The sequence below is a fragment of the Onychomys torridus genome, chromosome 10, assembly GCF_903995425.1.
Source record: "Onychomys torridus chromosome 10, mOncTor1.1, whole genome shotgun sequence".
Taxonomy (NCBI): Eukaryota; Metazoa; Chordata; class Mammalia; order Rodentia; family Cricetidae; genus Onychomys; species Onychomys torridus.
In genome coordinates, this window is record NC_050452.1 from 66,812,068 (window position 1) to 66,832,460 (window position 20,393).

Below are 20,393 nucleotides of genomic sequence, written 5' to 3' on the forward strand. Positions count from 1 at the left end.
ATTCATACACACACACACACACATGCTTGACATGTTTGGATTTCTTGGTAGACACTATACTTTTGTACTAGGTAGACAAAATAGTCACTATATGTGTTTGAGGGTTAGCTGGTATCTGTAATGCATGAATATTAATTAGCTGTTTCTGTATGCTGGTTTTAAAAGACATGGCAGGTAGACAAAGTTGGCTTTAAGAGTTTTTTCCTGGAACTAGTTCAGGCAACTCAGCCACCATTTACCAGATGCCAGAAACTCAGACCCAAGAGCCTCTTCCAGGGAGGTTCTACAACTCAAAGCTTGCAGAGAACATTACAAGGCCAGGGTGAGATGCAAACCCAGGAGTTTATAAGGCCAAAGCTCTCTCCTTCTTCCATCTGGCTGCCTCTCAGGTCTCACAAGAGTCCTCTGGCTTTCTCACATTAGCTTCTTCTGAGAAGTGCATTGCAGCCACACTGGTCATCTCCAGGAGGTAAGGAGCCATCTAATTGTGATGGCTATTCTTGGTTGTCAACTTGACTATATCTGAAATGAACTACAATCCGGAAATGTAGGGCACACTTGTGATCAAGCTCTTGAGGCTTGAGTACATACACTTTTAATTCAGATCTTGAGGAGGGAAGGCACACCTTAATCTGGGACACACTTTCTGCTGTAAGCCTATAGATGGACAATGGAAGAAGGAAGGGGTCATTCATCATTTTTTTGTCTGCTTGCCCTCACCTTGTCAGCACATCCATTGCAGCCTACTTCTTCAAGATTCCAGCAATTTACAGAAGACCAGCTGAGACACCCAGCCTCATTAGACTGAGCAACTACTATATTCTTGGGCTTTCTATTCACACCTAGCCACTGTTGGATTAGTTGAACTGCAGCCTGTAAGTCATTCCAATAAATTCCCTTTATATACATACATGTATGTGTGTGGGTGTGGGTGTGTGTGTGTGTGTGTGTGTGTGTGTGTGTGTGTGTGTGTGTGGAGAGAGAGAGAGAGAGAGAGAGAGAGAGAGAGAGAGAGAGAGAGAGAGAGAGATTTTTTCCCATAAGTTCTGTGACTCTAGAAAACCCTGACTAATACACTAACCTTGTATTCTCCACTCAGTGATGACAGGTAGTGGCTGTCTTTCCTTTCTGAAAATATCAGAGCCATCTTCATAGAGAAAAGGTGATGCTGACATTCTACTTTTCTTGGGACTCCCTGGAGAACATTTAATCCCTCTGACCTGGTAGCTACTTAAAAGGAACCAATCCCAGGTCTTGTCAATAGTGATAGCTAGCACCTTGTTTTATGGACCTGAGAGTGGGCAACCCTGCAATGGGCAGAAGAAACCTCTGGCATTGAGGAAGCAAATTCAGTCTCTATGGTTACTATTCATTAACTCAACCGTATTTCCTGCATTATTTGTAGGCCAATATATATATATATAGATAGATAGATAGATAGATAGATAGATAGATAGATGTAGATGTAGTATAGATAGTTAGAGAGAGAGAGAGAGAGAGAGAGAGAGAGAGAGAGAGAGAGAGAGATCAACCATAGCACTCAAAATGAGCTAGCAGAGAAGCCTCTCTCCACTGAAGAACTCTAAGCCCCTCCTCCGAATGAAATGTTGCAGGATTAATAAAGAACCCCCTGAACCACACCTCTGGGCTCTTTCTCACTGACTTCCAAGTGCATTTGTTCAGTTTTGGTGGGACTCCAGCAAAGGGATGGCATTAGTCACCACTGCCATGGGGTTTGAATGGGACAGTTCTGTGACATCCGGGAGTCCTGTTAAGAGATCTGTCCTACATCATCTCTACTATGAAGGAGGGTTTTTTTTTTCCTCCCTCACTCTTTCAAGCCTGTCATGGCAATCAGATTTTATGATCCTCCATCATTTCATCCTTCTCTATAGCTCCCTAAGCCCTGTGCCCAGCTTTGTAAATGATCTCTTTTTAAATCACTCAAATATGAGTGTGCCATCTGTTTCTCCCTGGAATCTTGCCTGATACAATGAGTTTCTAGGGCAGGTGTGACAACAGTGATAAACAGGAGCTGGGAGGGGAATCCCTTTGGGTTTGGGAATGAACACATGTGGCTATCCACTGGGAAAGGAACTAGTGGGAGAGTGAAAGCAGAATGCTTCAGGTTGTTGGCATTTAATCCTGGCAGTTGAGGGCATCTGGGAATCTACCTATAAAGGGCACCAGAGTTAGGGAGCTAGAAAAAGTTCTTTTTTGCCTGAAAAATACCTTAAGCGCGCGTGCACACACACACACACACACACACACACACACACACACACACACCTGTCATCACAGTGTCCACAGTTCTATGCTTGATGCCTTAAAGAGGAAGGAACAGAGTTTTGAAAGGTGACCTATTTAACATTTTTGTCAGTCACTTGGATGACATCCTTTAGCCTATTTTATTCATTTTTAATCTTAATTTTTCACCCCAAATGACAAAAAAAAAAATGTGCATGTTTATCATGTACCACTCAGAGTTTCAAAATGAGCATACTTGGTAGAATGGCTAAGATGAACTATTTAGCCTCCTCTCTATCTCAGGTACTTATCATTTTGTGATGAGATGCTTTAATCTGATTCCTCCATAGTCTCACACTGGCCCATTGTCATTCTTGACTGATTCTGCCAATCACTGTATCTGCTACCTCTGTCAGACTAGAGCATTCCGCAAATCTGATAAGTAGATGCGACCCAAGTGACTGATAAAAATGCTAAATAAGTCACCTTTTAAAACTCTGCTCTGTCCCTTCCCCTTTAAGACATGAAGTATAAAACAGTGGACACCATTATGACAGGTGTGTGTGTGTGTGTGTGTGTGTGTGTGTGTGTGTGTGTGTGTGTGTGTTACAGTATGACTCTTGCCACCATCTCTGAAATTCCCTGTTCCTGCTAACATAGGAAAAGGTCAAAAATTACCCATAATGCTTCATAGCCATGGCAGCTAAAGCGTCCCCTCAGTTTACTCTGCTACTGGAGCTCCCTGGGGCTTCCTGGACACTCTGCTGCTGCTATATCATGCTGATCCATCTTCCTGGTTTTCTTTTAGACTCATCTAGTTACACATCATTAGGCTCAAATAACTACAGCTTTGGCCTGTTGAGCTCTATGGGGGTCCTGAAACAATGGACCAGACATCTCTTGTGACTTAGCTTTCTTATAACTCTCTGAACCTTATTTGTGTTTCTATGTGTGTCGGTCAATCGAAGCTACCTGGAAACTACCCAATATTTTCTGTGGATGATGCTTAATGTATTCAACCTGGCAAATATCTTAGAAAAAAACAGCAGGGTGCATCCAACATTCTCTGTCCCCTCCTATTCAAGCATATGTCCAAACACACAGAAGGCAAAGGCATAGGAAGCCTCTGATTCCTATGACAGAAGCCAGGGTTCCACCCCATCTTCACCCACAAGTGACATTGGTGATAGGAGCAGGTGAAGCCACAGCAGCCCAGAGGACGCTTCTATCCTGGGCCAGAGGTGGCTCATTGGTCCCCTATGTCTATTCTCTTCCTCTCTTAAGAGGAAGCTTTCCCAGAGCACACATGGCCACCGTTAATGATGGCATTTCCAGCTCTTTTATTCCTAGAAGTGATCAGGAGACAGAGTCTGACCAAGGAAATTTAAGAGGTCATGTGTGGGTCCATAAGATGGTGCAGCAGGTAAAGGGGCCTACTGCCAAGCCTAATGACTTGAGTTCAGTCCCCATGTGGTGGAAGTAAAGAACCTACCACAGCAACTTGTTCTCTGCCCTCCACATGTGGGCCACGACATGCATTGCACACATGTATCCATTATCAATCAATCAATGTTCTAAAATTTAGCAAATCTCCATACATGATCATGCTTGCACTGCCTTAAAAGAAGAAGAGTAAATTTTCTTGGTCTTCATCCACTGGTAAGCTACCTCCCTGGAATGTGAATGTGACGACTGGCTCTCCAGCAGCCATTTAGGGCCATACTGTAAACTTGACACCAGACATTAGCTTTGGGGATTGTGAAGGGGAAAGACGGAAGCATGATCTTAGGGCCACCTTAGTGGGCCTCAATTATCTTTACATGAAGAACAGATTTAAGTTATTCATGAAAGCTACATCCTGTCCCCCAGTATCTGTCCCCAGTTGCTTTAAATTTGAAAGGGCTCTTGTTTTCTAACCCTGTTTCTCTACCTCAAAAGGGGATCAGACACCATGATGTAAGAACCTACCACTCTGTTCAGTTGCATGTTCTTGGTGAGCACTAATCATCTATGGATCATAAAGGGGTAAACAGAGCATACATGCCAGGAAAAGAGAAATTCAGCCTGGAGAGTCTTTTTCCTGGTCACCTTTCACTGATCACTTGTTTTCTCTGTTGTTTCATTGAACAGATATTCATATGTACCAACAGAGATGACAATCTAAATGGGGTGAGAGATGTCACAAATAGAAATTTTAATATATGATTGTTTTTAGTACACACAGGCCCAGCACCACTCAGATTTAACCGAATGGCCATGTTTTACCTGGCCACCCTACCTGGGTAACCACAGCACATAAACTGACAAAGACCCATCCCCTGAGAACCCCTGAGGGAAGGGATCACACCAGACATCTGCAGGTTTAAATGGTACCAACCAAGGCAGGGGAAGATAAGACCAGCAAGAGCAGAGATCTTCCAAAGGGAGAATGCTTGAAGTTGTCTAGTTACAGTCAATGCTGATAGAGATAAGCGGGCTGTAGGTGATAGACAATTGATAAATTTTATTTTACATATATTGGGGAACCAACAGAGGCTTGAGTAAGGGAGAGATAAGATCCAGTATATTAGATTTTATTTACAAAAGAATTTACTGCATGCCTGAGTAAAGATGAGACAGGGCTGGCAGGATGGAGGAGCAGCCAAAGAAAGAAGAACCAGGCAACCCATCAGAAGCACAACAGTGCAGGTGGAACTTTGGGTGTGGAGCAGAGGCACTGGTGCCAATAGTGGACTGGGAGAATGCTTCAGAGGCAGCAAAGCAGGGCTGGTGCCAGATCCACTGTGGGGGGCTGCAAACTACATGAATTAACTGTGCTGTGTCTGATGGAAGCTGAAGAACTGAGATAAGGGCTCCCTCACAGAGGTAGTGACACTTTCCTGGGACATATTCCTGGGCAGAAAGCATAGGTTATCACAGAATCTGCATTGCCATATGCCTTCTATTTGAGATTCAAAAGGAAGTGTCAAAAACTCAAACTTGGGGCTGGAGAGATTGCTCAGTGGGGAAAGCACTTGCATGAGGATCTGAGTTTGCCTCCCTTGGAGCCATGTAAAGGCCAGACATGGTAATGAACTTCTGTAATCCCAAAGCTTCTCTTGTAAGATAGAAAGTAGAGACAAGAGAATCCCCTGGAAGCTCATGGGTCAGGTAACCTGTAATGAGCAGCAGTGAACAAGAAATCCTTTATCACACAAGGTAGAAGGCAGAGACCAAGACCCAAAGTTGTTTTCTGCCCTCCACATGTATATCATGTCACTAACACATTTGCACACACATATACACGCACACCAAAAATAAACTCAAACCTTTCTTTTTGTTATTCTTGTTTATAGAAGAGAAAACTGAGGTCCAAGAAGTTACAATGTAGAGGTCACCTCATATCTATGAAGTCGTTCTTTGCTTTCTTAAACCACATTATTTTAAACCTCTTCACTGCAGAATTGAGGCACACAGCATGTGAGGTTACTGGCTTTTGTGCTACTGTGGCTACCACTGTGACATAGTCTGAGGACTGGCAGGGCATGAAACCCAGGATCTAGCGATCAATGTGCCTAGAGCTGAGTTGGAACAAGTTCTACTGCATGCTAAGGTCAATTACACCTCTCAAGGTGAGATCTTCCAGAGAGGTTCACAGCATCCCTCGGAATCATCTGTATTGCCCTTCCTAAATAATTCCCCATGTAGTTAAAATGGGCTCATGGGGGCCCCAAACATCAAGGAACTGATGGCTAATTCATGGAGTACAGCTCAGCCTCCCCATTCAGAAAGAACAACAGGTCTGGCTATCCACCAAGGTCAAAGAGGGTACCAACTATATCTCCATTAAAGAGGGGTCTGAGAAGCAAAGTCACTTTCTGAACCCTGAGTTCTCAAGGCTAAAAGCAAGACAGGGACAGGCAGGACCTGGATCCAATGAGGAAAAGGCATGTAATTAGCATGCATGTGGCAAGTCCTAGGAAAATGCTTCCTCTGCCACTTTTCTTCCTAATCACCAAAGCATTCAGGCCTAATCCATCCTGTCCTGGGAAAACAGCACTGGTTCTAGCAAAAGGAAAGCTTACCAGATGAACACACTTTAGGACCTGCAGTAACAATGGTAGACAGAGAATATCATACACAATTTTCTCTGCCTGAAGTATTTTCCTCCTGCCCTCAAGCATTTTGCAAATTCCTGCTCTTTTTTTTAAAACTGAAAATAGATTCTTTTCCCATACAACATATCCTGATTATAGTTTACCCTCCCTCCACTCCTCTCAGCACCCCCACCTCCTCTCCCTTCTGTATCCACTCCCTTTTTGTCTCTCATTAGAAAAGAACAGACTTCTAAGAGATAAAAAAAAAAAAAACACAACAAAATAAAATATAAGATGAAGAAAAAAACTTTCATATTAAAGTTGGACACAGCAACCCAGAAGTCCCAAGAGCAGGCAGAAGAATCATTTATTCTCATAGTCAAGAGGAGTCCCATAAAAAATCCTAAACTAATAGCTATTATATATATATATATATATATACACACACACACACACAGAGGCGTTTGTGTAGACCCATGCAGGCCCTGTGCATGTTGCTTTAGCATCTATGAGCTCATAGGCTCTTTGCTTAGTTGATTCAGGGACCTATGTTCTGGTATACTCAATCTCCTCTGGTTCTTACCATCTTTCTACCTCCTCTTCAACAGGATTCCATGAGCTCTGAGGGGCAGCATTCAGTGGAGACCTCCAATTTAGTCTCTCTCTCTGTATTATGTCTGGCTGTGGGTCTCTACATCTGTTCCCATCTGCTGCTGGAGGAAGCCTCTCTAATGATGACTAGATTAGGCACCAATCTATTAATATACCAGAATATCATTAGGAATCTTTTTTATTTGTTTGGGTTTTGTTTGTTTTGTTTTGTTTTCTGTTTTGTTTTTTGCTTTGTTTTTGACCAGTCTTGTTTGATTTTGTCCTAGGTCATTAGGCTATCTAGTCTCTAGTTCTCGGCTACCCAAGTGGCATCAGTTATGGATTTCTTCTTGCGGAATGGGCCTTAAGTCAAGTCAGACATTGATTGGTTCTTCCCCACAAGTTCTGGCCGGGGGGTGGTGGCGCACGCCTTTAATTCCAACACTCAGGAGGCAGAGCCAGGTGGATCTTTATGAGTTCGAGGCCAGTCTAGTCTACAGCACGAGATCCAGGAAGGGCGCAAAGCTACTCAGAGAAATCCTGTCTCAAAAAAACTAAAAAAAGAAAAAAGAAAAAAGAAAAAATTCTATAGGTGGAATTTTTAAGGTCACTTATGTACCCTATCATATCATCTGCAAATAAGGATACTTTAACTTCTTCCTTTCCAATTTTTATTCGCTTGATCTTCTTTACTCATCTTATTGCTCTAGCTAGAACATCAAGTACTATATTAAATAGATATGAAGAGAGTGGACACCCTTGTCTTTTCCCTGATTTTAACGGAATTACTTTGAGTTTCTCTCCATTTAATATGATGTTATCTATAGGCTTGCAGTAAATTGTCTTTATTATGTTTAGGTATGTCTCTTATATCCCTAATCTCTCCAGGAATTTTATCATGAAGGGGGGTTGGATTTTGTTCATGACCTTTTCTGCATCTAACAAGAAGATCCTATGGGTTTTTTTCTTTCAGTTTGTTTATATGGTGGATTACATCGACTGATTTTTATATATGGAACCACCCCTACATCTCTGGAATGAAACTTACTTAAACATGGTAGATGATCTTTTTAATGTGTTCTTGGATTCCATTTGCAAATATTTTATTAAATATTTTTGCATCTATGTTCCTACAGGAAATTGGTCTGTAATTCTCTTATTGAGTCTTTATGTACTTTGGGCAAAAGGATAACTGTGGCCTCATACAATGAATTGGGCAATGTTACTTCTGAAACGCTGTGGAGCCCCCAGCTGGATCAGGCCCTCTAGATAAGTGAGACAATTGAATAGCTTGAACTGTTTGAGAGGTACCCAGGCTGTGGGACCTGGACCTGTCCTTAGTGCATGAGCTGGCTGTTTGGAACCTTGGGCTTACACAGGGACACGTGCTCAGCCTGGAAGGAGGGGACAGGACAGGACCTGCCTGTACTGAATCCACCAGGTTGAATTGAATCCCCAGGGGAGTCTTGGCCCTGGAGGAGATGGGAATGGAGGGGAGGGGCTGGGGGGAAGATAGGGGTGGGGGAGGGAGGGGGAGGACAGGGGAACCCATGGCTGATGTGTAAAATTAAAACACAAATATAATAAATAACAAAAAAAACAATAATTTGTGGAGTATTGGCATTAACTCTTCTTTGGAAGTCTAAGTAGAACTGTGTGCTAAAACCATCTAGTCCTAGGCTTGTTGTTATTGTTGTTGGGAGACTTAACAACTGCTTCTATTTCACTAGGGCTTACATGTCTTTTTAAATTGTTTATCTGACATTGAATTAATTTTGGTAAGTGGTACCTATGGAGAAAATTAACCATTTCTTTTAGATTCTCTAATTGAATGGAGTACAGATTTTTAAAATATATCCCTATGATTCTCTGGATTTCCTTGGTGTCTGTTATTATGGCCCCTTTTGTTTGTAATTTTGTTAATTTTGGTATTCCTTCACTGCCTTTTAGTAGTTTGGATAAGGATTTGTCTATTGTAGAGAGCTGCGTGCGACACCCTAGAGATGGCACTGGCTTCCGCCTTCCACCTTCCCGATGGTGAGCGCTCTCAGTGGTAAACAATTCCATATTCGGCTTGGCTTTAGGATCTGGCTTGCTTCCATATACCTGGACCTTTCTGCGATGCCCACGTGGCGGTTTAGGGTTGGCTACCCAGAGGCTATGAGGGCTGAGGGAGGGCTCCCCCTGGAGTCAGAAGATTGTTCAAGGTTCCTGAATAAACTGCAGAAAGAAGAGCTCGGTGTTGCGTCTTCCTTGCTGGTCGAGGCGGTCGTGACAGTCTATCTTGTTGATTTTCTCAAAGAACCAACTTCTTGTTTCATTAATTCTTTGTATTGTTCTCTGTGTTTCTATTTTATTTATTTCAGACCTCAATTTGATTGTTTCCTGCCATCTCTCCCTCTTACATTTGCTGACTTCTTTTGTTCTAGGGCTCTCAGGTGTGCTGTTAAGTTGCTAGTTTGAAATCCTTCCGACTTTTTATGTAGGCGCTAATGCTATGAGCTTTCCTTAGCGCCGCTTTCATGGAGTCTCAGAAGTGTGGGTATGCTGGACATTCATTTTCATTGAATTCTAGGAAGTCTTTGATTTCTTTCTTAATTTCTGTCTTGACCTCAGTAGAGAGATGTTCAGTTTCCATTAATTTGTAAGCTTTTCTGTTGTTGATGATATCCAACCTTAACCCATGGCAGTCTGATAGGATTCAGGAGCTACTTCAATTTTCTTCTATCTATTGAGACTTGCTTTGTGATCAAGCATGTGGTCAGTTTTGGAGAAAGTTTCATGAGGTGCTGAGAGGAAAGTATATTCTTTTGGGTTTGGGTGAAATATTCTGTATATATGTGAGGTCCATTTGGATTGTAACATTACTTAGCTCCAGTATTTCTCTGTTTAGTTTTTGTCTGGATGATCTGTCCATTAGTTTTGAAGTCTCCCACTATCAGTGTGTGAAAGTCAATACATGATTTAAGATATAGTAGGTATTCCTTGACAAACTTGAGTGCCTTTGTGTTTGGGGCACAGAGTTTAAGAATTGAAATATCATCTTGGTGGAGTTATCCCTTGATGAGTATGTAGTGTCCTTCCCCATCTCTTTTGATTGGTTTTGGCTTGAAGTCTATTTTGTCAGATGTTAAAATGGCTATACCAGCTTGCTTCTTAGGTCTTAGAATTTTTTTTTCCTTAGAATGTCTTTTTCCAAACTTTTCCCCTGACATAATGTCTATACTTGATGTTGAAGTTTGTCTCTTGTATGCAGGAGAAGGATAGATCCTGCTTTCCCATCAGTTCAGTTAGTCTGTGTCTTTTTATAGGCAAATTGAGACCACTGATATTGAGAGATATCAATAGCCAATGATTGTTCATTTCTGTTATCTTATTTTTGTTGTTGTTGTTGGTGGTGGTGGTGGTGGTGGTGGTGGTGGTGGTGGTGGTTATGGTGGTAGTGGTTGTGTGTGTGTGCACACTTTCCTTCTTTGGGTTTTGTTGGTGTGAGATTATTCATTGCATTTGTATTCATGGGTGTAGTTAACTTCCTTAGGTTGGAGATTTTCTTCTAACACCTTCTGTCAGGCTGGATTTGTATATAGATATTGTTTTAAGTTGAATTTATCATGTGATATACTATTTTATCCATCTTTGGAAAGTTTTGCTGGAAATAGTCTTTGCTGGCATCTGTGGTCACTTAGAGTCTGCAGCACATCTGTCCAGACCCTTCTGGATTCTAGAGTCTCTATTGAGAAGTTAGATCTAATTATAATAGGTCTGCCTTTATATGTTACTTTGTCTTTTTTTCTTGAAGCTTTTAATATTATTTCTTGTACCTTTACAGGCATCTGCTATTTTAGGTTAGGAAATTTTTATTCTATGATTTTATTGAAAATATTTTCTGTGCCTTTGAGTTTGGGTTCTTCTCCTTCTTCTATTCCTATTATTCTTAGGTTTGGTCTTTTTATACTGTCCCAGATTTCCTGGATGTTTTGTGACAGCAATTTTTTGGATTTAACATTTTCTTTAATGGACGTGTCCATTTCTTTTATCATATCTTCAATGCCTGAAATTTCTCTCTCATCTTTTGTTATTCTGTTGGTGAAGCTTGCCTCCGTTCCTGTGCAGATTCCTAAATTTTTCATTTCCAGAATTCCCTCAGCTTGTGTTTTCCTTTTTGCATCTATTTACATTTTCAGGTCTTGAATGATTTCATTCATTTCTTTCAACTGTTTGTTTGTTTTTTTTTTTTTTTTTTTTTTTTTGGTTTTCTTTAAGGGATTTATTTGTTTCCTCCAATTGTTTGTTTTTTTTCTGGATTTCTTTAAGGAACTTATTCCTTTTTTCTTTAAGGACCTTTGTCTTCATATAGTTGGTTTTAAGGTCTTTTTCTTGTGCATCAGCTATGTTGGAATATTCAGGGCCTGCTCTGGTAGGAAAACTGGGCTGTAAGGGGGACATAATGCCCTGACTGGTATTGATTGTATTCTTACACTGGCTCTAGTCATCTGGCTTAAGTCTATGTGCTGATTTCTGGGTTTGTCTTTGTTGGGTGGGTGTTTTGTACCTTTTCCTGTTATCTGTCTGGACTTTCAGAGTTTAATGGCTGTGTTTTGCCTATTTTATAGGCCTGATCAGCTGGTGTGTTCACAAGAAATGCCTTCTGGTTTTGGAGGCTGGAATGCAGTGAGGAGTAGGGGGAGGAAAGTCAGGAGGGGATGGTCTGTAGGATCCACAAGAGATGTGGGCAGGGGTGAAGGGAGGCTGCAGCTAGTGGTCTGTTGCAGCACTAGGGACAAGATTTGGGGGGGTTGAGTCTAGGGGAACAGAGAGAATGGAAAAATGTCTATATACAGCCTCCTGGTTTTCTCCTCTGCTCCTTTTTTTTTTTTTTTTTTTTTGAGAGTCACATTGAGGACTATCTCTTTGTGGAAGCCCTTCCTCCATGTCCCAGGCAAAGCAATCTCTCCTACATGTGGGAACTTACTACACTGAAAATGACCCTCTCCTGTACTAAGTGTGAGAACTTACTACACTGAAAATGCCCTCTCTTATACTAGAATTGAAGTCCCTACAGACAGAAACTCTTTAAATCTGCAGTCCTAGGACACAACTGGGTCCTTGCACATAAGTAATAAATAAGGCAAACCAATACAATATAGGCCTTGACTTATAAGATTTTTCCCCAGGCATTGCACAGAGTATGACTCCTTTAAGGATGACTGCTAGAAGAGAACAAGGTGTACATAAAAGGAACAAATACACCCAACACTACTCAGCAGCTTCAAGAGTCATTCTGCCCTTTGCCATCTGCCTGGACCAGCATTCTCTACTTCTGACCACATGTCAACTCCAGTCCTCTGAATTTAATACCTGCTGCTTCTCTGGTGACTTAAATCTTAATAAAATGGCTAGGCTCTTGACAGAAGTCACATGCTCTATTTCCATTGTGACTTTCCACTTTTGCCACTTAGGTGTATAACTCCATTAGAGTAAGTTAACTTCTCTGGCTGTTAACTTCCTTGCTTGTACAAACCAAGTAGGCAAGACTTAGTGCAGGAATAAAGATGATTGCCTACCTCATTTGTGACACTGTAGCCATTAAATGAAATAGTACTTGAGTAGTTTCTGATAGTGGTGTTGACTATTACTACAAATCATATTGTGACCCTGCCTCGGTATCTGGGTGCTGTTTCCCCTCTTAGCACAGGAATCTTCATCTTGGTCCCAGACTGGCTGTCTACCCACCAAATAATCCATGGGCAGTCAGAAAATACACTTGGCAATTTTGTGGACCTTACCTTATTTCTGATGCCTGCATGCACATCAAGAGACAAGAGTAAAGATCTGAGTTATCATAGATATTCCCAAATTACCTACGTGTCCTGTCTGTCCAGAGTCAACAACATCTTAAGCCCTAACTTGTGTTTAGGCTGCTTATACTTGATCCTGAAGATATAATAAGTTTAAATTTATAAGTTGGATATAAAAAGTTGGAATTGAAGTTAGATCTGATGGTATTTTCTTTTTTTTATTTTTTCTCTTTTTAAAATTTTTTTCTTTATTATTATGTGTTTTAAATTTTATACATCAGCCATGGGTTCCCCTGTCTTCCCCCCTCCCGCCCCCAGCCCCCACCTTCCCCCCAATCCCTCCCCTCCATTCCCATGTCCTCCAGGATCAAGGCATCCCTGGGGATTCATTTAAACCTGGTGGATTCAGTACAGGCAGGTCCTGTCACCTCCTTCCAGACTGAGCAAAGTGTCCCTGTGTAAGCCCAAGGTTTCAAACAGCCAGCTCATGCACTAAGGACAGATCCTGGTCCCACAGACTGGATGCCTCCCAAACAGATCAAGCTATTCAATGGTCTCACTTATCCAGAGGGCCTGATCCAGCTCTGGGCTCCACAGCCTTTGGTTCATAATTCATGTGCTTCCATTCATTTGGCTATTTGTCCCTGTGCTTTTTGCAATCTTGGATTCAACAATTCACGCTCTTGCAGACCCTCCTCTTTCTCGACAGTTGGACACCTGGAGCTCCACCTGGGGCCTGGCAGAGGATCTCTGCATCCACTTCCATCAGTTATTGGATGAGAGTTCCAAGACGACTGTTAGGGTGTTTGGCCATCTGATCCCCAGACTAGGTCAGATCAGGCTTTCTCTCGGCCATTGCCAGCAGACTACAGAGGATATATCATTGTGGAGTTCTGGGGACCTCTCAAGCACTCTGCCTATTCCTGTTCTCATGTTTTCTTCATTTATCATGGTCTGTTATTTCTCATTCTCCCTTTCTGTTCTTGATCCAGCTGGGATCTCCTGCTCCCCTAAGCTTTCTTTCCCTCAAATCTTGCCCTTCATTACTCCCACTGTCATCCAGGTTGTTCATGTAGATCTCATCCATTTCTATATTTTATATATGTGGTGTTCAAAACCACCTGCACACACTAACACATTTTCATTTTGCTTGTGAGAAACTGAGGCACCAAGAGACATCTTATCTGTGAAAGCTGAGCATGTCAGACTGTGTTTGGTAGAGGTCGCTTCTTGGGCTTTACATCCTTAGAAAGGATGTATTACCACTCCTGAAGCATCCCATCTGTCTGAGTTCTAGACACCAAGGAAGGAAAATCAACCTTGTATGGCAAAGTTGGTGTGAATAATTCTCACTGTCCTCTGAGCTCACACTCTTAAGATTTTGAGGCACTAAATCATACTTTAAAGAAAGTATGTGAAAATTGAAACTTGTTTTCAAAATGTGTATGGATAGAGGTTAGACAAGGAAAGGAGGACTATGTAGGAATCCTAGGGCCAATGTTTAGGTAGTAGGTATCTTGTGCACAACATATCCACTGGCAATTGTAGAATTAATTCCCATTGTTGCCTGGGAGCCCTGCCAACCATATGCATCAGTCATATGATGAGGAATGAAGATTTGGACTGAGGTCCACCTTCCACACTTGTATGAAGTGAGCTCTGCAGTGCCCGAAACAGCTTTGTTGCCATCAGCAACAACAAGAGGCCCAGGAGAAAGGGATAGGAAAGGATTCTCCCCTACCACCCAGGCCATTCAACGTGAGTGAGGATTCGATCTCACACAGACTCGTGTTGTATTTCTTCACCTGCCTGACGTAAGTGAGCCCCATTCAAGAAGAAAAGTGGGAGCCCCTCATAGCCATACTAAGAGGCAGTTGTGGGTCAGGCAGCTGGGTGTCAAAGGATGAAAGAAAAATAAATTAAACTCTCTCATCTGGAAAATAAATACCAAATAGCTGAAGATCCTGTGCTCTGCATGAATGAATAAAGGAGGTTCAATTCTTTAATTACTGCCTCCAGCCTCCCCGTGGAGATAAAGAGCAAGTTGGTGGAAGGAGATAATCGAGGCATGAAGCACTGCATCTCTTCCTCAGCTCCTTTTACTCAATGAAATAACAAAAATATTTCCCCTTAAGTAAGTACCCATTTCTGGCATGTGGAGGAAAAAATATAGATGGAGATGGTGGAGATGAAGATGTATGTACATTTGAGACACTATTTCCTTCTCTGTCTCTCTGACTCTTCTCTCTCTCTTTCTCATTCTCTCCCTCCCTCCCATGTGTGAGTATGTGTGTGTGTGTGTGAGTATGTGTGTGTGTGTGTGTGTGTGTGTGTGTGTGTTGCCCACACACAGGACCTTGTGCTTAGTATGCTGAGCTTCATTCACTTGAGACAATGTTTTCATCTTAACATCTCTGTTCAAAAGAGGTTCAAAGGTTGGTAATCCTGAAAGAAACAAGAGTGCAATGTAAACATGGGGGAGCAAAGAAAACACAACAAGGCAATATGCAACTGTGAAGTGAATTCTGATACTAATAGTAAGTAAACACTTAGGTCTGTCAGGGGCACTGAGATGATCTCTGTTCAGTATCATTTCTCCTGATATTTCACACAGCCCATACCCCATTTGAATAAATTTGATACCTCCGATGAATTGATCACTTACATTTTAAAAATGTATCTAATTTAATAATTAAGTCTGTAGTAGACACCTGCAATACGCCTGGTTTGTTGGTTATTCTTGTGATACACAAGTGAATATAATGTTAAAGAAAAATCCCAGGTCCTTGCAGAGTATAAATTCTAGTGAGAACATAATTTCAAAACAAATTCTAGCAAAACTAATGATAAGTAAATTATATGATGATAAGTGTTAAAGTAAAAAAGTAAAGAAATGTAGCCATGGACTATGTAGAAATGGTATGTGTGAGAAAAATAAGCTGTAGGCAGTATGAGACTCATGGAGAATGAGCTAGATAGAGGAGACAGGAGTGATCCATGTGGACATCATCCTAAGGAGAGCACTGTATGCAAAGGTTGGAACATTGAGACATCATGAGGGTACATGTGGAATAGTCACCTAGAGTGAAACAGTTGGACATGATGCAGAAAGACTGAGGCAACTGAACTGGGCAATGGGATCCCTTGAGGGCTTTAACCAAGAAACAACCTAAGTCACACATAATTTTTGGCTGTTTAGCTTACTGTAAGATGGCCACTTTCTAGACTACTAGAATTACTGGAAGCATCATCCTGTTTACCTTCCAGCTACAGCACAGGTCTAAGAACAAAGTGTCAGCTTTTATTCACAGAGTTGAGCCAGCTGCTTGCCACCCCTATACCTCCAGAGGGAAAACAAACCTCAGGATGGACACAGGACTCCTCCCCACACTCTACCATAGACCACTGTGTCCCCGAAAGTCATGTTGTAGAAACTGATCCTCAACACAACAGTGCCATGTGGTAGACTCTTAAAGAAAAAATGACTAGGAAGTAAAGATGAGGGTGAGTTACTGTAGTCACTAAAGGAATAGGATAGAAATGAGTGTCTGATATAACAGCACGTTTAGGACCCTTCTATGCTTTCCTGCCATGTTATGCCTTCTTCCATAAGACTGTCACCAAATCTGACCCCTCACACTCACAGTTCATCACCTCCAGGACCATTACCCAAATAAACTTATGATAATAATAAATCACTTGGCTTGTGTATTGTCATAGGAGAACGAAATAGACTAAATCATTGAGTGTTAAGAAAGGAAAGTGTCTGATGAATTAGTTTTATGTTTTTCTTATATTTTATGTGTATGGGAGTTTTGCCAACACGTGTGTACAGTGGCTATGAAAGGTGTCAGATACCCTGGAATTGAAGTTATGGATGATTACTAACTGCCATTCGGGTGCTGGGAATCAAACCCAAGTCCTCTGGAAGATCAGCCAGTGATCTTAACCCCTGAGACATCTCTTCAGGCTCTAACTTTATGTTTCAACTCTCCTTTGTTAGCCAGTTATCCCCATAACACTAAAGATGAACTTAGCAATTCAAAGAGAGGGAACCAAGACCATAGGACTTACTATAAATTTATTCAAGGTACAAAACTAGTCCAAGGTAGAGTCAGGATTCAAACTCTCATTCATTCTATTTGTTACCAAAGAAGGAAGTTTATTTTTTTTTTTAAAAAAAACTGAACTCAATTTCATATCTACTGTGCTTTCTGTATCATTTAACACAGTGTCTCTTCTCTTCTGTGGCTCTTGCTATAACTTACATATCGATTTTGAACTCACAGCTTTGGGATACAGTCTTGTATCCCAAACATAATGTAAAGGACTTATTAGATGTTACTCGACTGAGCACTTCTAAGCAAGGGAGAGATACTTTCCCAAGAACTGAGAATTCCTTTCCAATGTCCAGTCCATGTCTTCTGAGGATTTGTCTCTGCTGACTTCCCCAGTACGAAGTAATTGCTCCTAATTCCAAAACTTCACAGCTACTCAAAAGTAATAAATATCTTTTATGGAGCCCTGACTATGGACCAGACATTAAACCTTGTAGCATCTACAATTCTCAGTAGCCATTTGAGATAGATGCAATAGTCTCTGTCTCTTGAAGAAGCTTAGACATTCATTCATTCATGATCATACAGCTTTCCCCCTGAACACCATGAAAACTCCTCTCACTTCAGTAACATCAGGAAACCCAGGTTCAGGATCATTTTTAGAACTCCTTAGCATGTCTCAGCGGTAGGAAAGCCTTTCTTTCTGTCACATGGAATCCCCTGATAGTTCTAGGGGTCATAGACAGTTCTAGGCCTGTCAAGGATCCTGGAGGCAGGGATATTTACTGGCTGTGCTTCACAGACTCAAATTCCTAAGCCATGAATCATTGATCTTATGTAGACTGAATTATATAACAAATGAGAAACTATTTTGTGAGTCGTGGATTCCTGAATGCCAGTTGCTCCAAGATGCTCTGATTTGTGTTTCATTGCTATCCAGTCTGTGCCTTCACTCTGCTAAAAGCCTGCAAGGAGGCAAGTATTGGATGCAACTTTGTGCTACCATGTATTCTGATCATCAGGAAGAGGGGTTTGTTTTAAGAGTGGTACAAAAATAAGGAAGAGAATTAAACCAGAGTATTTGAACATTTGTGTCCTATGTCCTGCAGGATCTAACCCTTTAAAAGAGGAGGGAGTGGTTTCAGGCATCTATTAGACTCCCCTCTCACGTTGAGGACTTTACCTGTGAAGGCCACTCTCTTTCTGTGCCTGTATCAACATGAAAAAAAAATCAATAGATGCTGCAAGCTGCATGAGGAGAGACTGCAAAATGGAAGCTTACCCTCCCTCAGTTAGAGCAAAGATAAAAAGGAATTGATGAAAGATGTCTGAGAGCAGAACTTTCATCAACACTAGGGTGACTCATAGCCCTGGGACAGCAGGTCACCTGAGAGCCCTGAGGGGACCCAGTGAACACTTTATCCAGGAGTCTTTCAGCTGATAAGCTCAACAGGGCTACACTTGGGATTCAGACTGGCTTCCTGTTGTTCTTCCCCGGGGACTGGAATGTTTTGCTGACAGCCTCTGCCTTCTTTTTGAATAATCTTCCAGAAAACGTCCTTATGGATAGAGAATCTGGCTCATTAGCTCCCTACTACCCACAAGTTATACACAAGGACCTTCTGCTGCCCCCTAGGGGAAAGCGCGGGGAGCACACAGCAGTCCCCAGTGATAAAGCTAGCAGTAATCATGCAAGCTTCTGTTAGGGGAGCCTCTGGCTCTCCTGTTACCCTTGGCATGTTCTCAGGTGTGAGAAGGCCTGTGACAGAGAAATGGCTTCTCCATTTCTTCTTCAGGGAGAGAATTTGTTCAGTAGTCTTGAAGCACCCTGTTCAGGGTCCCACAGGATCAAACAGGAGAGGATTTGAGAGCAGGACCTGGGGACAGATCAATTGTTTGTGACATCCACTGAGGCAGGTGAGACAGGGAAGCAAATGTGGGATTGGTTAGTAGGAGGGATGTGAGTGTGCACTTGAACACAGACGCTCCCCCTGGTGTTGTGATTCCTGGCCCTGGAGAGATTCAAGCAGAAACACAGCGCTGACCTACGGGATGGAAACACTACGTAAGGGACAGAAACTGCTAATCCAGCTTGTGTGCACTGAAGAGAGGTGCCCAAAGTTATTTGTAATCTGTTCACACTAGCTGGTGCTGGGAGGGCTCACCCATTCCAGGATAAGCAAATCCCCGAGATGTCAAACCAATAAAAACTCAAATTAAAATAATATGATTACTAGAATATAGGTTAAAATGAAATTAGAACAGGAGCATAATGGAGGTGAGACAGTTTAATCAAAGAGGCATGAGGATGGGAAAACTAAGGCGTGGGAGAAAGTTAATCAAAATGAAAGGTACATGGGAAATCCATGTGGAAGCCTACTGTCCTATAACTCAGTTCAAAACTGTAATTGGAAGGGATAGTAGAACAACGTGATATGAAAGAAAAATGGGGAGTGCTGGGGCTAAAGGTTTTAGCAGGAGATGGAGGAGAGAAGGCAGTAGAGGGTGAGATAGCTACAACTCAGATGTACAAACACTCTTTAGGAAAGCCCACTACTATGAAGACCATTAAGAGCCTAATCTTAGAAGAGTTTGAACAGCGGTATCCTGCACAAGTAGACCACGCTTCTTGCAGAAGAGAAAGGTTATTAAATGAAAACCTCAGTGGCACCCAACGTGTTGGCAAGAATTTCCACCTAAAACCTGAGAAAAAAGATTCTAAGACGGAGCTAAAAACAGCTTCCTAGTTGTCTCCCTCAAGTTAGCGGCAGCCTGCCGGTTTGAGCTACTGTGGCGGGTTCCTGGCGTGTGCGTCTGACCTGCAGTGTGGCAGGAATGAGGAATCTACAAGCAACACTTTGCTCTGCTGCATGGTGGATTTAGCCTTTGCGAGTTAAAAAAAAAAAAAAAGTTTCTGTGCTATGTACTGCTTTGATAGAACTGCTTCTGATAGTTGATGGTACACATGGCTCCAGACCCAGAGCTGGCTGTAAACTGTACCATCACCATGTTGGGAAGCTGAGGTGGGCGGAGCCAGGAGCCACAGTGGCGTTTCAGTCTTACAAAGATGGATATTACACAGAGACTCTGGTTTGTCTTGTCTTTGGAATTTTTAACTACAGAAAAAGATTTGATTGTAAAAGCTGTTGAGTTAAATAAATATGTAAATTTTAAAGGTAACTTGACTTCAAAATTTGGATATAAGGATATGTTGCTTTGGAAAAGAGTCTCTGCTTTTGTTTCCACAGAAAGCCAGAGGCTGTGGATTTGTTCCAGATTAAGATACATCAGGTTTGATCAGCCAAGACCACCTGAAAGGTCTCTGATGACACCATGGCCCAGACGATCCAACATCCAGAATGGTTTCAAGGCAACTGGCTCAGAGGTTTACCCTCACGGACTACTCCATAATCCTAAAATTTTCTTTATGTCCCCATAAGATACAGCGCCCCCCTCCAGCAGGAAGTAGTAAGAGAAACTACGCCCAATTTTCCAAAATTATCAAGCTGGCTTTGGAGATGGAATTGGCTCACTTCTTTTCTAAATCCAGACATATTGCTAAAAGAAAAGGTTAAGAGATTCTTGTGTCCCAAATCAGAAGAGCTCTCTGGTGTGGGACAGAG